General features: G+C 38.4%; 1 long non-coding RNA gene across 1 annotated transcript; it reads left to right on the top strand.

Moving 5' to 3' along the window:
• Positions 1–13,167: 13,167 nt before the first annotated feature.
• On the top strand, positions 13,168–16,327 carry LOC122972772. Its single transcript, XR_006399848.1, has 6 exons — positions 13,168–13,819; positions 14,001–14,068; positions 14,246–14,543; positions 14,775–14,855; positions 15,128–15,340; positions 15,808–16,327. It is a non-coding gene; the product is annotated as an uncharacterized LOC122972772 (long non-coding RNA).
• Positions 16,328–21,664: the final 5,337 nt, after the last annotated feature.

The following is a 21,664-nucleotide window of genomic DNA, read 5'->3' as shown; positions in this document are numbered from 1 at the left end:
GTGTCAGTTAGTAATATCAGTAATGTAGGTGTGGATGTGTGAATAATGAAGTGTAGGGTGTTATGGAGTAAAAACAAAATTAGAATCAAATGAAAAACAAAAGCCTGTGGCTGCTGGCTGGGATGCGTCAAGGTGAGAGAGAGAGCCCGAACAATGCTGGGAGTTGGCCTTTTATGCTATAGCAGCATTAGGCACAGGTGCTCTGAATTCAGCTGGCTGCCACACCCACATTCTCCCAGATACCTTTATGGACACAAGAATATTACAATTCATTACCGCACCAGCATTAGCAAGCAATATACTTAAGGTAGGTTAGGCAGGGGCTATCACAAGTGATACCTAATTCACCATGGTGGGATACAGAGTGAAATGTCAATACCATAGTAAGTATTTCAATGGAGGAAATTGTGTCAAGCAATGTGTGAAGCATGTTCCTAAAAAAGCGAACAGTGGTTTGTACTGTTACCTCACGGCAAGAAGGATACCGCAGTGTATAAACACCTTATCTAGGTCTGATCGTTCTCTGCCATGCATGTAGATGCATTGTTAACTCAAGTAAACTAGAGGCTGGTCAATGAAAAGAAACAAAAAAGATGGTAAATGATGTAATGATGATGTGTGCTCATCATAAAGAATTGGCTCTTGTTTTTTATTATCAGTGATCAGATGGAGAAACCAAATCCTGCACAGTGGTAAATTCAGCAGAATTCAGGCAGCCAGAAACCAAACTGTGTTAACCTCAACTGCAATTGAGGAAACTGCTAATGACATATACAGAATGTCCTCTGTACTTGCTGTGGCTCTATGTGACACTTTTTTACACCTCAGGTTTACTTTTGTAGTGGCATGGAATTAGCAAAACAAGAAGAGTGGGTGCATTCAACCATTAGATGGGTTCTGGTGTTCCAGGGACTTCATGCTCAAATTAACATGTCATAACTCCATAACTAATTGTCCATGTATACACACAAGGACAATTAATTATCAAATTGTGAGCAAATATGAGCACATGTCAATTATTAACCATATTTAAGAAGACAATTAACATATAAATTAGTGAACAGGTTTTTGCATGGGGAAAAAATACAAAGGATAACACGTATCATTCCTAATGTAAATCCCATTAACTTTGAGACCTGTTTTGGTATAATATGCAATAATGTGATTACACAGCCAGGCTATTTTCGCCTGGTACGTGGTAAATAGTGTCGCTATAGCAGGCCTAGATGACAATCCAATCATCTGGCTCGGCTGTATAATATTTATTATTAGCTTATTTCTAATGAACCAGTAATCCAAATGGACAATGCACTGACTCAATTAAAGCACATTAATGAATTAAGCATATCTGCATCCACTGAGCTGTGAACCCAGTTCTTTCTTCGATTGGAGGAATAGGACTGCCTTATGAACACTGTGTACTCAGCTACTCATGAATATATAGTCAACTATGATCCTTTATGACACTTAGGCCATCTAGGTTTCGACTTAGGAGCAAGTGACACAACTAGGTAGAGGTTAAAGAAAATAATAAAAATGTATTACAACACAACAAAAAAAACAAGAAAATAAACTTTCAAATCAAATTCTCTCTTACAGCAAAAATGCTGTTGTTTTAGTCCTTTTGTTTATCAGTCTGTAGAAAGAGTTCAAACAGTCATCCACAGTTCTTTTCAGTTCTCCTCAGTACAGGTGTGTTTGTGTGTGTATATTGTTGTTGCTACCCAGGTAGTGTGTATGTTGAGATCTCATATGCTTATCTGTCCAGGGGTAAGGTTGTTGTCATTCCAGGTATGTTGAGAAAGCAGGCTGGATACTCTCTCTGCCCCTGGTATGGATCCTGACTCGCAAAACCGGACCTCCTCCTCGGAAACGACCTCAAACTCAAAAAAAACAAAAAAAACAACAACTGCACACAGCAGGGAAAATATATCTCATCACTATTGTTCAATAATTTTGTTACTTTAAGTAACCATATTTCTCTTATTCTTTCTCTGTATGAGTGGCTTGACTCAATTAATTAGTTAATCAACTGTATTTAAACAGCACACAGAAAAAAAAAAAACAAATCTTAAAAATATGAAAAATGGGTGATTTTTAAATAAATTCACCCCCCATACAGTTGAGGTGGGCCAAATGAAGCCTGGTTGCTGAAACAAGCCACCATCGGCTAGCGACTTGTCACTCAAAGCGGCCACGTCCTTAATTATGCATAACTTCATGGCTTAATAGCATTTAAACGGGTGAGTTATAAAAAAAATCACCCCCCATACAGTTGTCATGAAAGGGGAAATTAGCTATAGAGACCTAAACTGTTTTTTGTACCAGACTGTAAACATGTTTATTTCTGCTGTAAAGTTGGGCATTTGAACATGGGGGTCTATGGGGATTGACTCGCTTTTGGAGCCAGCCTCAAGTGGCCATTCATGGAACTGCAGGTTTTGGCACTTCAGCATTGGCTTCATTTTACAGCCCCAGAGGTTGCCACTTGACTTAATGTCATAACCTGCCTCGTTACTACATGAAGGAAAACAAAATGGCGTTTGCGGTGTCACTAGTCAAAGACTGCTCATGTTTACATCCTCCTTTTAGTCTGGTAGGAAGGGGGGGGGGGGGTTCCCATGCACCCCACTGATGTTTTTTGTAAGCCTCAAGGTGTCTAGTAAACAAATTTTCATGTTCCTAACTCGAAATATTGACCCATGGATCTGCGGCCAGCTTTGCGGTCATCTTGGATTTCTGGCGGAAATTGAAAATTGACATAACTTTTGAACAAGACATCATACAGAGACAAATGACCCCATTTTTCTATATAATTTTTGGTATGAGGAATTGATTGAGATGGTTATTGTAGTGATTTTATCAAGTTTGGTATATTAAAACTTGAAAATAAATCTCAAAAACCATTTCTTCACTCTTATATAAACATCTCCGATTGGTTTATGGTACTCATAAGGTAAAGAACATAACAAAAATGAATGCAGTGATCTAAAACAATAACACAAAATGGTTGTTTACACTTGGCTAACCGCTACCTTACTAACTTAGTACGTCAACTCACTGGAGATTCACGGATTAAATCCAAAAGCAGGTACACCAACATCAAAATAATCCTTCCACCCCACAATCAACAAAACAATAAAAAAGGAAATTAAATCCAAAATGTCTTCAGAAACTCCTGGAGCTCATGTAACTCTTAAGATTTCTCTCTACACGTTTATCTCAGCAACAGCTGTGTGTTGTCTCTTTCTCTGTTGTTTTGCCTCTTGCTCTCTACAATACAGTCTGAATCGATAGCACCACTATGCACTATAGCTCCTTGTAGTGACCAGTTGTGGGATCGCGCGAAATAACTACTGGTAATTTCATGTGGGTTACACTTATAAACCATGTACATCATGTTGAGGCGTGTTCTTGTTGAAGTTGCAAAAGATGATTTAGTGGGGTTAAAGTGTCTGTTTTGGTTTGTTAATGTATCCAGTGAGGTATGGGTTTGAGGTATTGGTTTCTAGTCTGACCTCATACTGTAGCTCATGTGGCCTCTCAAGGCTGCCACTGTTGTCAAAGCCTCATGAAACATTCAACACTGTGACACACCTCAAGAATTCATATTGTGTTATTTTTTACACTCCAGTTAGAGAGAGTTTTTCAGTAAAGTTTTGAGTGAGCGACACATTTAAATATAGAGACATAAACATCAAAAGTAGATAGCAATACAGGACTGGCTACATTTATAGAAAGACTATATAGTTCTTGAAACAGCACATCCATTCTCATATATTAAAAAAAATGAATTTATAAGCAAAATGATGCACTGTCCTTGTTTCATTCAATACACACGAGTTTGGCCACTACATCCTTAACATGCAGTCAGCAAGCACCACACAGCAACACTGTTTTGTCTTGTTTTTTTGTATTTTGAATGGATGGCAGCAGGGCACAACTCACCAGTAAACATTGCAGCTATCTTGACATCTAGTCCAACTAATGACCTGTGTCATATTTGTTGTTACTGGTGTTATGCAAGTTACTTGAAAAATGTAATAATTTACACATTACATATTGGTCATTGTAAAGTAATTACTTTACTAACTACTCAACAGCAATGGTAATTAGTTATATTACTACAAATCCTCTGCAGCCACATGTTCCATCTTCTGTGTTTAACATGTGTAGAAAAAGAAAAGGAGACATTGTGGTTTAACAAGCAGCCAGCTTACAGCTTCCCGTCCTCTCAGTGAAGCTGTATTGTTCTTAAACCCTCCAGCTCTAAAAATAAACCAGCTGATTCTTGAATGTAGCCTTGCCAGTGGCTAATGTTAGCAAGTCAGCGGAGAAGACGCAACATGTGAATAAGAGAACTTTAGAGTTACCTGGAGTCCTATTTGTAATTTTTTGGTGGCAGCTAACTGCGTCCCCTCAGCTCCAGCCCCCACACCAAGCTAGCAGGTACAGGACCAGTCTGTCCACTGAATGTACAGACCAAACTGATATCAATCCTCCTTCAAACTACTGTATTTGTCTGTATTTTTAAATTTCTTTTACTAATTATTGTATGTTAAATAGCTACCATAAATGAAAACAGAATTATCAGAGTGATTATCCTTAATGTTTGTAAGTACAGCAGGTTTAAACCTTCTTTCATGTCAAATATACTAAAAGCACACTTTTGAATTGCTTTATTCTGTCTAGTTTTATGACTTTACAAGGTGTTGTATGTATTAATTTCCTTTTGGGTGGTTGATCAAAATGTTTTCTATATTTAAATTTAAAATAAAATATTGTGATCGCTGAGTATGGTTCTTACATTTTGAGTAAATTGAGTGTCCTGACTGTTATGTACAGTTGGATGAAGAGGAAGTGCTGCAGATTCTCTCTGAAATGTTAAAATTGTGAGAGTGGCTGTGAGGGAGGAGAGGAGGAATTTATTTTTTTTTAGCTTTTTACACACAGAAGATCTATATCTGGCTAGATGAGAAGAGGCTGAAAGGTTCACTGTGTTTCAGGGGCCCATTCCAGAAAACAAGCTCAACACCCTGAACTCTGAGTTGATGAACCCTTAGATGAGAAACTCCCAGTTTTAGGTTCCAGAACAGCTGATCATAGTCAGTTCAATCAACTCTGAGTATATTCACGCTGAGTTATGTGTGTGCATGATGAATGAAAGATCATCATCATCAATAGAGCTCCAATACAAGGATCCACCATGGCAAAAGGTACATACAATGCAGAGCCTCCATTTTAACCCAGTGGACAATGAGATATTAATGCATGTGTAAGCAGTAGGTACACATTTATCTTTAAAAAACAGAGCCTGAGTCAGAGCAGGAAAGTGTCAGTAAGTTAACACAATGAAGTTTTATTCAATGTTGTCCATTAATTTTATCATTTTCCAGACTTACATTTCCTTAATGACCATAATGTGGAATCTGACTGTGTATCAGGCTGCAGCTACATCACATTTTAAATATATTTTTTTCAGATTTAATCTGACAGGGACAAAACACAGGAGGCAGCAACTGAAGATGAAAAATATAGTTAAAGATTTAAAAAACATATAGATCAAAGACACAGAGACATGACTGTAAGCTCACAATCTGAACCAGAAATAATGTGTTTGGTGATTTGCACTTAAAAGGCATCAAGGTTAAAACACATTAGATTTTAAAATTTTAGACATCTATTTGTATCTTGGCTCAACAGCATTCAGTGATGCTGCTTGATCCTGCTCACTCAGAAATATTAACATATAATCTCCAATATTATAGGACTGATGTTCCTTCAGTGCGACCGATCAAATCAAAGTATTCACTGATCCCACGTCTGAGGCTTCATACCGATTTTTTACCGATTTAAAACTCAGATTACACATTATGTGCAATAAAGATTTCAGTGCAGGAGCTGCTCTAACAAACTAACAGCTGTCTTGTGTGCACAGAGTCTCAGTGTTATAACAGAAGGACATGCAGAGGTTTGATTCTGAGCTGAGGCTGAATTCACGCTGTGTAATATTTGAATGTGATGGCAAAAACTGCTGTTCAAAGACATGACTGATGTGCATATAAGCAGTAACTTTAGAAAGTCCTTGAGTAACAAACTAACATCCAACCAGGATTTTGATTCTGACAGACAGTAAACCTCCACTAATGAATGCACTTCAGTACGCACTTTGATACGGACTGAATGAATGAATGCAGAGATGAAACAGTGTGTCTGGCTCTGTAAGAGAGGAGACAGACAGAAACTCAGGGTTTGTTGAAGAAAACCTGCCAGCCAGCAGGTTAGATTCATAGAGTCATTTACCATGGTAACCGAACCCAGAGTTTAAGTTAGATCTGGAACTGAAAACCCAGAGTCTCCCCTCAAAATCAGAGCTTTCACTAAACCTACTTTCTGGAATACACCCCAGGAGACATGTTGATGTTGACAAGAGGGAGATTGTTCTGTAGTGTGTGAGTTCACCCGATGCAGTGACAAATTTCCCCTCAGGTACAATAAAGTTGGAGTTTGATTTTATAAGAGTGGCATCTATATTGAACTTATCCATCCCAACCACTAGGCACCCAGATGTTCTAGAAATACTAATAATTCTCAGCTAAGTTATTATTTCATCTGACAGTGCTTTCCTACAGTGGAGGATTAGGGCCACTTTGACAAAAAACAAAACCTGAGATTTCAAGAATAAAGTCTAAAGGCCAAATCCACAAAGAATGGATGGTGCCTGCTAACAGCACCATGAATTGAGTAGCATTTGCAACCACAATCAGCCCTGTTGTAAGGTCCTGTTCACAAAAGATTTTGTGCTAATGATATACCGGCACAAACACGCCCATAAAGTTTTACAGCTGAGTGATATTTGCCCTTGTTTTGCTTCTGTTTGAGAGAGCAGAGCACTTTCCAGTGTATCAGGCTTTTCTCCACATTTCAGCACACAGATTGGTCTGTAATGAAAACTGCTGAGTGCACAAAAGCCTCAAATTGCGTGTCTTTAATTAGCAAAGATGCGCACACACAGAGCTCTCCACAATCACAAACCAACTTTGATGTATTTTGTTTCTTTTACTTCTCTAGTATTTTGCATCTATGACGTAATCTACTGAAATGTCAAATGTCAAAATATAGCTATTGATGTGACTCAGGCTGGTCTGAAATGTGTTAGATTAATGTCTGAATCTTACAGTCATGTTGTTCAGGTGTCACTGAATGTATCCAGGATTTTGAAGAAACAAACTGATGTTCTGTTTGTTTCCCACAGCTGGCTGCAGCCTCACACAGCATCCCCACACTGAGAAAGAGGCTGTGCACATTTATGCATGTGGGAGCAGTATCTTCATTAACACCAGATCGCTCAGGATCTGACGCTAATCAACGTTTTGTGTTTTGCTACACACCTACAGGTCAGCTGACACACACACATTCCAGGTTTATATGGTGGAATTGCTTGTAACAAAGCAGCCCTTATGGACGAATCCTGATATCAGTGCTGTTATTTTTATTTTATTTTTAAATCCGAGATACCCTACTTGAGCCTCCGCCCCCCAATGTCTGACTGTAGATTTTGCCCTTAATATCATTCAATATCAATTCAATATCATTCAAGCCTCACAAGCTTGAAGATTTGAAGATAGAGAGAGTGAGTGAGAAGTGAGTGAGTGTGCAGTTAACACCAACTCTCTGAGGACGCTAATAACTCCAACCTAATTGTGCGTGACAATCAGTGCTGGTCTTTTTGAATTAGACAGTTTTTGCAGTGAGGCTTATTAGCCTAGCAATCTTGCAAAGGTTTAGTGGCCGCAAAAGCCACGTAATCCTTTTGTGGACTTCGCCCTAAATGTTTTGAGAAAGAAATCGCAATGCTACAAGAATAAAGTGGTAATTTTTAGAAAAAATTGTTGTATTTCAAGATAAAGTCTAATTTAATGAGAAAAAAGTTGTAATAATATGAGAATAAAGTTGTAACCTGGACTCCAACTGAGAAACATCTCTTGGTGGCAACAGCAAATCGACTAAAGAAACTACAGAACAAATACTGCGTAAACTATAATACTTCAACTCCAGTGCTGCCATATTAATCCGTCATGGAGAAAAGCAACATCTCAAGAGATGAGGTGAGAATTCTCCAGCAGCAAATGGCTTTAAGCAAACTTTTCAAAAGTGCTATCTACTTATTTGGGCATCCCAGGTTTTCTTATTTCTTCATCTTTTGTCTAAAGCTTGGACAAAGGAGTTTACAAAGTTAAGATGGGACAGTATTTTTTACTTGCATGTACATTTCTGTCCTTGAGACTCTTGGACTCTGCTCAACAATGTGTCCAGACCATGACAGCCCAGCTGAAATGATTCAGGAATACCAGTGCACTCCCAGGCCCTGCAGCAAGCCCTTTTGGACTCCAAAGCAGAAAACAAGCAGCTGGCCACAGGAAATGCTGCTCTGAAGGAGCAGATAGCCAGCAAAGTGGTTAGCTGGGAGCAGAAATATCAGAAACTATTAGATGACAAGGGCCATTTGGTTGCAACTTTGTTTCTGGCCAGAAAAGACATAGAAGGCATGGCGAAGGCCACAAAAGACAGACAATAACAGTTTGACTCTCAGCGCAGGGAAAATGAAAGAAAAGGAGGAGGAAATCCGCTTCTTGAAGAAAACGCTGCATCTCCAGAAACTAGAGATCAAGAAGGTCAAAAAGCACTGGAAGAGTATGACTGAGTGACTGCATTCTGAAAGAAGGAGAATGACAGGATCTCAAAAGCCTAGTGGAAGAAAAACACAGAGCTGAAATTTTCCTTCCACAAGACAGTGACTGAACTGAATGCTGTATGGGAAAGCCGTTGTTCAACAGGAGGAGGTTGCCTGATCTGATCACCACAATAAGGGATATAAAGAAGGCTCATGTGGAGAGTGTGGTGAAGCTGAGCCAAAAGGAACTTGTCATCAAGCAGAGTGAGACAGAGTCTTTATTTTTTTAATTTATTTTTTTTTATTTGCACAAAGGTTACTATAAAAATATTACGCAGTAAAAAGTTATATTAAATTGTGCAGGAGAGGAAGGAAGTCCAAAGGGCTTATACAAAGTCCTCCCCTTCATTTCAACAAGTCATAAAAACATACTGAATCATAAAACAATATAACATCAAATAGACAAAGAAACATGTATAGCAAAAAACAAGAGAAAGAGAAAGAAAAGAAAAAACAATCAAAACAGAAATTTGAACACGCAAGAGGTGTAATACATACCCAGTCACACAAAATTCTGTCAAACACAAAATACAAAGCTCTGGAAGATCAGCTCACAATGGAGATGGCAGAGAAGTAGGCAAGCTCAGAGAAAGAGCAGGAGCTACAGAGAAAAAGCCAACAAAAGACGAGTGGCACCATGAGACAAGCCGAATGGGGGAAGAGCTCACGCTACTGACTCAACAAAACACTGAGCTTCAGGTACATCACATCAGCTGATCATTCTGATTTGAACAATAACCTGTTGGATTCAATGACAACAGTTTGTTTCAGATTTAACCTTTGGACACAGATAATACTGAATAATGTGCTGTCTCTGTATTTTCAGGAGCTGGTTGGGAAAATAGACAAGGAGAAAGCAAAAATGAGAATGACGGAAGAGAGGGTACAGAAAGAAACAGACACGAGGGTGAAGAAGGAGAGGAAAGAGAAGGAGGAGAGGGAGAAGAAAGTGAAGAGGGAGAGGAGGGAGAGAGAAAAGAGAGAGGAGTAATATGCTTTCTCCCTTCCTAAACCCCTTGTCCCTTTCATCCCTACCCCCAAACCATCCCAACCACCCCACCAATTGCCACCTCCCCATCCCCTTCACCCCCATTCAGACTCCCAATCCCCCTCATCATTTCATTGTATTGTAATGTATTTCATTTACTGGTAAAACTGGTGTACAAGAACTTTGGTGTCATGATTTTAATAATGCTATATAAAGGCCAGTATACCGTCTTTACAGTTCCCTGCAAGTTCCAGTCAAGTGTTAAACATGCACCCTCCATATTCTATGAAATCAGTCATTAGAAAGAACAGAATTTCAAGGTAACTTCCATAAACAGCAGGAGTGAGAAAATGGGACTGTTTACTTCACAGAGTCAACAGAAAAACTGGCAAGGTCTGAAATAATTTCAGTACGAACACAAAGTGTTTTCCATTTCATGTTCAAGGAGCACAAATGACTGACTGCGTGGAGTTGATGCACTGAGAGTAATAGAGGAGAAGTGGAGAAGTAAGTCAACACAAACTCATTTCAAAAGATGACAAATCTTTCCCTCTCCCTGGACGATATGCCAGAGACAAAGAAACAAGCATGCAAACACAGACAGACAGATTCTGCTAAAGCTTTTGTCATAACACAACCTGGCCTGGACAGAAGATGACTTACTCAATTTCCTGTTAGGGGACTATTTTTGCTTGTATCTTCAGTAATGATTTAGTAGATACAAAGTAGATATACATATTTTTACAGGAGACTTTTAACAGCTTGCTACAGAAACCTGTAAGCCAGGTGAGATGTAAAACTCAGTGAGCTCTGTATCACAGTAATGCTAAAGGGCAATCCATCACAGTTTTATCAGTTATTTTTCTGAACTATTCTGAGTGGAATTCACATTGGCAATTTGTTTGCCTCACACAGCAAAAAGCAAATGCATCAAAGAAAGAATTTCCATACGTTACACCCATATTGCTATGTGTTATGAGTAAACAAAGTCTGATGAAGTCTGTACCAGATCAGACTCTCTGGAAGTCCAAAGTTTGAGCTCACCACACTGTGCATGCTGGCTGGACCTCCCCCAGTGACCCTAACCTATTTGATTTCCATTTTGCCTCCCTGCCTCCTCTTTTGGATGTTTATGACCATGAAATAGATTTTTAGAGCTGTTCAATTCGTTTCAATTCAGTTCAAAGATTTATCACTGGCCAAGTTTTCCATGTGTTTTCCGTTGGTGGTACCAATTCTCCAGTTGCTGCCATTAAACCATTGTGGGAAAGGGTTGCACAACCATAGATATATACACATACTGTAGATGCCACATTCCAGGCTGTGGGATGCGTCTCAGCCATCACCATATTAGTTTTCTAGCTGCTCTCTGCAGTGGAGAATACCAGACATTTGTGATGCATTTCAATGTTCTAAGGAAAGAAATGCCAAAACTAAGGCATGAGGAACAATATCATGGGTGATTAGTCATTACACAACACTCTACTGTCACCAACATGTAGAATTTAATATACTGTCCTCACTATAAGCAACATTAAGTGAATCTCTGCTGTTGGACTTTCTATTGCAAATTTATGAGTGAAGTGAATTTGTAGCTTGAATGTATTATTATTATTTTTTATTGATAGCAAACCTGGATATAGCCACATGCACATACAGGAGTCACCAGAGTCCAAGCACAAAGTACTCTGTATTACATATAAATTACTTTTATTTTGTGACAACCCAAACTGCTGGAAAATTGAGTTATGATTGCTGTAAGCACAGACAGACCTCTTCCCATAACAGTATGCATTTACCGGGGTAACTACCACACACCAATATGGCTTTGACGTGTAAATACAATGAGCCGAATGTGGCATCTATGTGTATATATCTATGAGTACAACCAGATGATGTAATTAAAAAACACTACTCAAACCTCAAATGATGGAAAACCATGTGGAAAACACAATGAAAATACATTTATGTTTGTTTAATGTATTAATGTGTTAATACTGTTATTGTCTCCTCATCACAGTTCTGATGTTTTCATCTGCTGTTATTTTTAGTCTCCTCAGCAAAATGGAAGCTTGAATGACATTTAAAGGATTAGGCTGGTGATTTTAAATATTTTTCTTATTGTCAACAAATCTCATGTGCAGAGCTAAACCAACACTGAACTCATCCTACTTGTAAGTATTGTGTGTGTATCTAAAGTTTGATATATCGTATTCCTTGTGCCGTAGACCTCAATTGTTGGCCAAAAACTATTAAAAACATGTCAATGAGCTACACAGCTGCACTGGGTGACATGTTCCTTTGTGCCTCGAGAGTAGTTACCGTTACTTGTTTAAAAATGGCTGCAAATGTTAGTAAAACTTTAAATCCTTTAATCTTAAAAGTGATAATCTGCCCAAAATCTATCAAAATATACACTCCTGGTAAGCTTAAATAGTATCAAACTACTCCTGCAGCGTAATAATATGGATTAATTAATGTATGTTTTAGTTAAAACATGGCTGAATACATTGCTTTCCCCATTGTGCTAGTTTCCAAAGCTGCTGGAAAACATTATTTCTAATGTAAATCATAATCATCATTTAGTGTTTGCCAATCAGAACAGAGTGGGCTCATCGGGAGGGGGACAGGAGCTAAACTGGCCTGTTTAAGACAGAGCCTGAATTGAGGAGCTGCATAAAGGACCAGTATAAGATAAATAAGGCATTTTTTGAACTGTAAATCATGCAAAGATATTCTGGTAGATTCCCAGATTAAAAATATAGACCTGGAAATGTGCATAATATGTCCCCTTTAACAATTACCACATTGGATACTTTATATGGCTCCTGTGGGGAGTGGAGGATAAACCATGTGCTCAGTAAACTTCACAGCAGTTTGCTGTTACGTTTATGAGGTTCATTCAAATTGTTGTCGTCATCATTGTCATCTTCCCTCTTTCCTTCCATACTTTGGATGCTGTGAATATTGACAGTAACTATCACAGAAAAATACACACATAAAACTGCAACACCGATGTCACAGTTATGTGAACACAGGGAAAGCCATACAAAACAAAGGACTGCTAATTCTCACAAATACACAGGGACTAATGAATGCTCTCTCCCTCTCTCTCTCTCTCTCACACACACACACACTCACACACACAGTCAGCAGTCAGAAGAAGCAGTACTGCAGACCCTAAAGCCATGTTATAAGTCAAGACAGGTTGCAGGGTGCATGTAGCTCTAATCCTCCAATTAATTCTCATTCCCCACAAGTGGAGGACCCCTGAGAGCTTCTTGACACTTCTATTAAAAAGTAAAAATGAAACACAGCATGAAGGTGAAGCCAGAGAGATCTTTTTCTTCTGGCCCATCTCCATGGAGAGCAAAGTTTTACAACATTTTTTGGCAAATACTTAAATTTCTTTTAAATCTTCTATTTCTTTCTTCTTTTTCTCTTGTGGGAAAAGAGTGAGAGGTTGAACTGTTATAATACAATTTGTACAGTAACAGAAGAATCATAAAGGGAAGCAGTGCTATTCTGTTCTGTCTTTGTCATTGGTTAATGCATAGGCACTACACATAAGAACACACACACTGCTTTACTGATGGAGAGACTGTCAGAAACTCACAACTCTGTGTTTGGGACATGAGCTAAGCTAGCACTTTCCACCTGCTTCTACAGTAGCTAAGTAAGCTAAGCTAAGCTACACACATCCTGCACTGGACATGCAGACAGGAAGACATTCCTGAAATGTCAGTGTTTCTTTAAAGAATATTTTTGAATGAGGTTTATTTCTATTTCTATTGCGGTATTGGTAATTTTGCTTTAGTAACGTTAATGTTCAAGGATCTAAATGCTTCTAGCTAGCTAGTGGGGGAATTATAGTATATACAGTATTTACTACTTACTTACATATCTGCATAAATTACAGTATACATTATTACATACAGTGAGACAGAGTCACATTCTAGAATTACTTTGTTTCAAAGTCTTAACTGAAAGATCACTTCACCTGCTGAAATATACAAGCAATTACAGGTTAACCTCCAGTTATAATAGTGATCGAAAGAGTTACAACAATGTTTGGACTGCATTGTTTTCAGAAGAAGGTATGTTTCACAGATGAACTACTGTAAATACTGTAATATTCATGTGACCTTGTGGAACATTTTTCAGCCTTTGAGAGTCAAATGTCTTGTAGATACTGTTGGTGAATTTAATTTATATCAGCTATGAATGCACATTATTTTTCTGTTAATATTCAACTTATTTTTCTTTTTTTCTGAGCAGAAAAGTCAAAAACCTGCAGAAGATATTGTTGCACATGAGAGCCAACAGCAACCCAGTTGTCATGGGAGGTAAGTAAATTCCTAACTGTTATTTTACCATTGCCCTAACTATTCCTTCATTTCTACAGTCAGTTTCATAGGCTACCTTATTTAGTTTTCATTTGCAATTCTTGCAAATGATTTATGATTTATTCATGTCTACTAGTGATTCTACAAACAACTGTGTGTGTTTCTTTTTACCTACAGTGTTGCTGTCACCACTGCTCCAGTCTCAGCTAAGTCTGCTGAGGCTAGAAAACAGAAAAAGAGCAAGAAGGTTCCATGGAGGAATCGGCTCTTCAGTCACCCTGAGATACATTTGACAGAAAGTGTCAGAGCTTCATGTTAAGCTCATTTTAGTAGACTGTAACATTTATATTTAGACTTTTTAGTTATAAGTAACCATAAAAACTGTTTGACATAGTTTACTCATATTGTTATTTTTTCTTTTTACTCTACAGAAGAAGGAAACCAATTGGGAGGAGGATGTAGAAGGAAAGGAAAGGTAAGAAACCTCATCCTGAATATTTTTTAGGTTTTTTTTACTCTCTTTTAGTTTAGTGAGGGATTTTTCTTAGTATTGTAACACTGGTTCCCAACCTGGGGCTCAGGACCCCTCTGATGGGTCACACAATAAATCAGATGATTAGTGACAATGGATAGAAAGTAAAACAATATTGTCCCACTACATGAATGTATTTTCTATGATTTATTCATATTATTTATTTCTCTTTAGCACTTGTGACACCAACTTAAAGGCCGAGGCTACGGAGCACAAACCAAAGTCCAAGAAGAGAAGTGGTTCAGATGCCGCAAGGTATGTTTCACAGAATGAGCCAGAACTCAACATTAACCATATAGCAACCAGTCTAAATGAGAGCACCAAACAAAACGAATATAGTTTATTAGTCTGTGTATGCAGTATTGAACCGTGAGAGTTTTCTAATCATGCAACAAAGAAAGACGTCAGGTCGCTCCAGCTGCCAATAGCGATGAAGAAGAGAAGAAAGAAGTGCAGTTCTTTGGGGTCTTTCTGTCACTTAAGTGCTAATAATGAATAAAATAAACAATCTGTTTCAATCCTTCCAGCTGCAGCTCTCAAACACCAGAAGAGACAAACGAGCAGCAACAGTCAAGCTCAATCTCCCACAAGGATGAGGTGGTGGCGTTCAACGTAGCTTTAGAAGAGTCCCTCAGATTCTTTGGAGGGAAAGCAGAGATAAATATAGATTACCTGTTGTATACCAACTTCCACGCATTGATGGAGCAGGCAATCCAGTTGCTCAAGGAACAGTTCAACAGGTAGTTAAAACCCACCTCCTCATGTACTAATGATACTCCAAATCAATATGTTAGATTACAAAAGCTCAGCTTTAAAGGCCATTTAGTTTTCTTTTAATCACGTAAGAGCTCTCTGAAAACAGCTGATTGTAATCAAAAGTATAGATGTTTTTTTCCATTATATTGCTGAATTAAACAGCCTTGAACAGCATCATGTTTTTGCTTGAGACTGTCAGAGGTCATAATAAATAGAAAGTCTGAAGACTTTAAAATCAATTTTTTCCCATTGTTAAGAATGAATCTTAAAGCTCATCTTTGTTTGGATTAAGAAGACTTAAAGCTTGAGAGAAGGGTTAAAGTATTCTGTATGTAGCTTGTTGGAAAAGTTGGCTAACTGATAAAGACATCTTTATGAGGTTAAGATCAAATGTGAAGGTCTCACAGCCACTTGGCATGTTTAATGACCATGTGTGTTTGTGTTTTTGTAGCACCAAAGGGAGTCATGTTGGTTTCAGAGATGGTGTCTGGGGGAGCACCATCGACTGCTTTGGGCGAGTAAATCTGAATAAGAACTACAGTTATAACAAGACATGAATGCATCAGATCAAGCTGAAATATCTCTAGTAGAAGGTTTGTGATTGGTCAGTGAAGAATTGATGATGTTGACGTGTGTTTTGACTCGTTGTGTTTGTGTGTCAGCTTTTCTAATCTTGGTCAGAGCTGTTATGTCAACTCCAGCCTGCAGAGCCTCCTGACACTGGAGGACTTTGTTTGTGACGTCAGCCGCCAGGAATGGGTCTGGAGTCCAGTCCCTAAGGCCCAACTGATGAGGTACAGCAGCTCACACACACTCATGTCTTCCTCAAGTTTATCTACAAACTCCAAGATGAGGAGTCTTTCCCCCCTGCTGCAGCAGACTGCACTCAACATGAGCACAAAACACACCTGCCCTGTTGACGATCATAAGAAAAAGAAAAATTCTCACAAAAATGTATTATAAATAACTTATTAAATTAAATTAACTATTAAACCAAATTTGAGGGTCAATATTTTACACTGTACTGTAACTTCTGTTCTCCTGCTTTTCTCTTTTTAGCCTCTCTTTATTTCCAAATTTAACACTTTTTAAATTGTATTTAAATGTCTTTTTACTTGTGTTGCTTTTATATTCTGTCTTGATGCCTTTCATGCTCTAGGTAAAGCACTTTGAATTACCATGTTGTTGAAATGTGCTATACAAATAAACTGGCCTTGCCTCTGCTGTTAAGACACTGAGAGATTCAGTGGAGTGTTTAGTCAGATGTAAGCGTGGCATGAGATTCAAAAGCCAGTGCTCACTCCAGCAACAGCCCTGCTATCTGGCTCGATAGCAGTTAACATGACTCTGAAAAGTCTTACCGTTTTCTCTCAGGTAACGTTACAACCAGCATTGGCACAGTGAAACTAACAGATCAGCCCAGAGGTCTACAGTTAAATAACATGTTATTGATCAGTAGTAGGTTTAACATTTCCATGGCCCCAGTGAGGCTGGGAGAAATGTGTAAATATTAGAAAAGAACGATGGTGACTGAGGAAATTTAGGCAATCGTTTAACTTATAGCAGGGTGCATGACAGGTATAGTAACTTACAGGGCTCAAAACTAACTTTTTCACCACCTTCTTAAAACTGTCACGAAGCATATTTTTGAATGTTTGGTTCATGCGTGGATGAATCTGCAGATGTGGAGTGCAAACACATGATGCAGCTGGTTTAATTTTCCCCGGCCCTGGTGAGAGATGGGCTCGGGGAGACCAGGGCCAGTGGAGGTGATGGCGGAGCTGCAGCTGCAGGCTGCCTGCATGGCTGCATCAAATTAATAACAGCAAGGCTATTTGTTTTATTTTATTGTTGTAGCCTATATGTTCAGTTTGTAAATTTGTAAAGAGTTCATTCTGCTGACTAAAATATATTTGTTGGATCATAGCGTTTGTGTTTTGTTGCTGTTTAAATGTAAGCTATGGCTATTTAAACATTTGTCCGGTAGTTGTTCTGTATGGCCAGAATTCTGGAATATTAACGCCCATATTGGCCATTTTTAAAAAGTCTAGTGTAAATTCCGGCTGTAACTGTTAGCAAGAAGCTTTTCACATGTCTTCCCGGGTCTCACTGCTTGTTTTCGGCAGAAAGCCTCTTGCTCTTAGCCTGCTCTCGGTATGTCTCTCTATAGATGGCAGGTGGGTTGCTCTGGTTCTGGCTCTAAGCAGCGGTCATCCTCTGTCTGGTCCCCGTGTCTGGTGTCAGCACAGCCACACACACACTCTCCCTCTCTCTCTCTCCCTAGTCGTACACTGAGCTAGTCCTTAAAATAGTTACGCTACTTGTATAACACATTTTAGTTTAGAAAACATATTAAATTTTTTTTTTTTTTTTTAAATTCCCTGATGCTTAAGCCTGGCAGGGGGGTCAACTTGCAATACAATGACAGAAACCCTGCAAGTTAGTCTATCTTCTTAACACAACACTGTCAAAATGGTAGCGGAGCACCTCATATGGGTGGAGCATCACCCGCCTGCTGCCCAGCTACCGCCACAGATAGACTAATTCCTAATTCTGTGGGAAGCACTGCTAATCCGATTGAACATAACTGATAGGCTACTTCAACAATATCAATGTTTTAAAGGATTATTGTAATGCTGAAATCATCACAGATGACACATTTAACCTTTACATACTGTATTATTATTATATTCTGACCCTTCACAGTATCCACTCATAATTAGTCTCTATGCTGAATTTCTGATCCACAAATCTTTTTTTCATTCATAAATAGCTTAGTCAGTAATAAATGGGTGATTAATCGTTAACTAAGCTTTTAGAGAAAAGATAGAGTATAGCAGCCATACATTTCTCCACTCTCTGTTTAGGACAACTGGCCAGCCCATTGTTCTTAAACCCCAATAGTCTGAAAAATGTCCCACTGGACCGAAAGCCCATTAGTTTGATGGCACGTTATCCTGAAAACAAAAGCCCACCGCTCCGAAGGCCCATTGCTCCAAAAATACACCTGAATACCCTGAAGTTTTTTGCTCTGAATATATTAGTGCATTTTGACATTGAAGTGATCATTTTAACCCAAACCATGATCTTTCTCTAACCCTAAACAAGTGGTTTTTGTGCCTAAACCTAACCAGACCTTAACCACAGCGTTGTCACACCAATTTTTTAACAAGCATGTCAAAATACTCTAAGATATGAGAGGCAAAAGACAACAGAGGTAGCCTAATCTGAACGCCTATCCATAAATAATGGCAGTGCCTCATTATTGGTTATCAGACACTGATAATGTCTGTTACCTGACAAAAAAGACTTTTTCAATATTACTGAGGTCTTCTGTTGAATTTGGTGTCATGTTTCACTCAGTAGAAATCGAAGATGATCATTATCTGGGAAACATCAAGTTTATTTACCTTACATGGAGGTAAAATTAATACTGCATTATGTTAAATCATGTTCACCGAGTTATTGTCTGTTTATGGGTTATAAGAAATCATAAATCATCTTTCAAAGTCATGTCATACAAAGTCATGTGTTATGATTTAGGAGTATCACCTGTGTAACGGGGAACCAAGATCTGTTTAATGGAGCAATAATACCAGATAGATATTTTTAATGTAGATTTTTAATATGTTTGATCTATTTAATGTAGACAGTGATCCATCTATACATAAGATCTTTTTATTTTTTTAATTCTTTATTTAATTCTGTGCTGGGCATAAATGTACTGCTGCAGTCTGGGACATGGGCTACTCCACTATTTATTAGAAAAAGTACAACAAATTCCATGTGCAACCCACAAATGGAATTCAGTAAGGCAAAAATGCTGCAAAACTGTGACAAACCAGTAGTTTGCCCTCTTTTGTCAGCATTCAAATCTACCACCTGTCTCTTAATACAATATTCTAATTAAGAGTCTTTCCCACAAACCCCGAACTGTCACAGTACAGACCTTATGGTTCGATGCACGCAGTCATATGAAGAATATGCTACGACCCAAACCATTACTGTCAAAACAGTTTAATAATCCACTTACGCCGACATGTGGAACAATAATTCTTCCATCCGTGAATGTTTACCTGTAGCATGTATGCTAGAACCCAAAAAACGGATAAATTCTCCATAACAAGACACACACTAACTCCAAACAAACAAACATACTTCATGGAATTTTGTAAAGGACAATATTCTGAAATTAGATTAGTTAGCCAGCTAATGTTAGCTAACAAACAAAGACTACAAGGAAGTATGTCATCACTACTCTGCAGAACACACAGCTAGGACCCCGAGCCAATCTGGCAGGCTAAGCTGATCTGGTACCTACCACTGCAGTCACTAGAGTCCAACAATTCCAGAGTGTGTATTTTCGGAGCAATGGGCCTTTGGAGCAGTGGGCTTTTGCTTTTGGGATAACTGGTCTAATGGATGGACTAATGGGCTTTCGGTCCAATGGGACATTTTTCGGATTATTTCGGTTTCGGAATAATGGGCAGTCCCCAACAAGGCAGTGAGAGTTTCAACAAAGGTCTCGAAGAGGGGACATAGCAGTTCATGATCAGCATCCTAAAGCTGGAAATATCTGCACTTTTATCTTCTTTCTGTCAGCAGTCCAGTCCATCTACTCTGACCTCCGTTAGTCAAGACATGACAGGATCTTTGGTTAATACAGTAAGTTACAAGGAAACAAATTAAATTGCATGAAAAAAGTGGTGAGATGAATGCATCAGCTTTGTTGTTAGTGTTTCACTCTTAAGTCTGTTTTATTTTCAAGTTCATATTAGTGGGTCACTTGACCATATCAGGATTGTACAAACAGATTATACAAATAACCCAGAATTAGCAACAATTAGAAATCTACTCATTAGCTTGCTTCTCTGTCTCATAATTGACTTTAATGTCTTGGAGGATGAGAACTCCTTAAATAAGGAAAAATGCCTTATCAGGATGGTTTGCTTGAGACCAGGATGTAACCTCCAGGGTTAATTTTGACAAGAATTTTAAATTTAGTCTTAGGCTTAGTCACTCACTGAAAATTGTAGTTGGTTTAAAATCAATGAATTAATAAGACATTTAGGACGGTGTGTGTGTGTGTGTGTGTGTGTGAGAGAGAGAGAGAGAGAGAGAAACACGAAACTAGTACTTTGAGATGACTACTATTATCTAGATTGTCTGCCCAAACTAAGCGAGCTATTTCGTGTCGCCTCTACTCATCAGGGCATAATGAACAGAGATTTCGCCGCAATTTTTGTTGTCAATATATTTTCATTTTTATTGTTGTAACAATTTAGCCATGAAATAAAAGACCTTAAACAAATACTTATTGTCAAAATTTTTGTTGACAAAAATTAACACTGGTGAGATCTGGCTGTGGCCTCACTATTACAGTAACTGCTGCAGGGAGAGCTGACTGGCTGATTAGCTGCTTGGAGAGCTCACGCTGCTGGGGGAGCTGCCTTACTGGTTGGCTGCCTGCAGTTCTGGTTTGCTGGCCAGCTGACAAGCTCATGAGCTGCCTGGTGAGCTGACTGACAGACTGATGGCTGTAGGTGCTGGCTGCAGGCCACTGGTGGAGCTGTCTGACTGTATACTGGGGGAGCTGCCTGGCTGGTTGTTTGTAAGCCTGGTAGGCTGTAAACTGTCACCTGATGTTAAATGATGTCGTCCTGGGCCTTTGTTAAAGGGTCATAAATACTCAAGCTTCTTTTGTACACTTTCATATATTTTCATTTTTGTGTGTCTGAGGTTTTTCACAATTGTTGTGCAGTCTCCCTCTGAACAAAGTAAAAAGTGGAAGTAAAAATTAGTGTAGTAACGCTACTTTTTCTGCTGACAACCATGACTTTGAAAGGTTGGATCATTGTATTTATTTTGTTTTGTTTTCCTTTTACAATTATTCATATTTAAAATTTCATACAGTATAAGTTATAATAAAAACTGAAACATTGAAACACAGAGATTAATATATCAAGACATACCAAAAAAAACGATTACACAAAACAGACAGTAACTTCAACATCATTTTCAACACACCCTCACCGACTTTTTCGTGATACAGAATAACACCTCATGGGCCACATTGAGACAGAGGAGATATTACTATTTCCCCCCACCAGATTTCAGTGCATCTTTGGCTGCTGTTGCAGGTTCTTTGGGTGTATTCACTTTATAATAGTGCTAAAAGTCTCAATAGCAAACATTTTGCACATTGTTGACATTATTATTTCTAATTCCTAATTTTTGGTGCTGCTTTTTCACTGTTTTATTTCAAAGTAAAAAGTGTTTTATATGAAACTTAACAAAGAATGAATCAT

Source organism: Thunnus albacares, chromosome 21 (genome assembly GCF_914725855.1).
Source record: "Thunnus albacares chromosome 21, fThuAlb1.1, whole genome shotgun sequence".
Taxonomy (NCBI): domain Eukaryota; kingdom Metazoa; phylum Chordata; class Actinopteri; order Scombriformes; family Scombridae; genus Thunnus; species Thunnus albacares.
The sequence above is the reverse complement of the archived record's forward strand: the minus strand, read 5'-3'. Positions and strand labels throughout refer to the sequence as shown.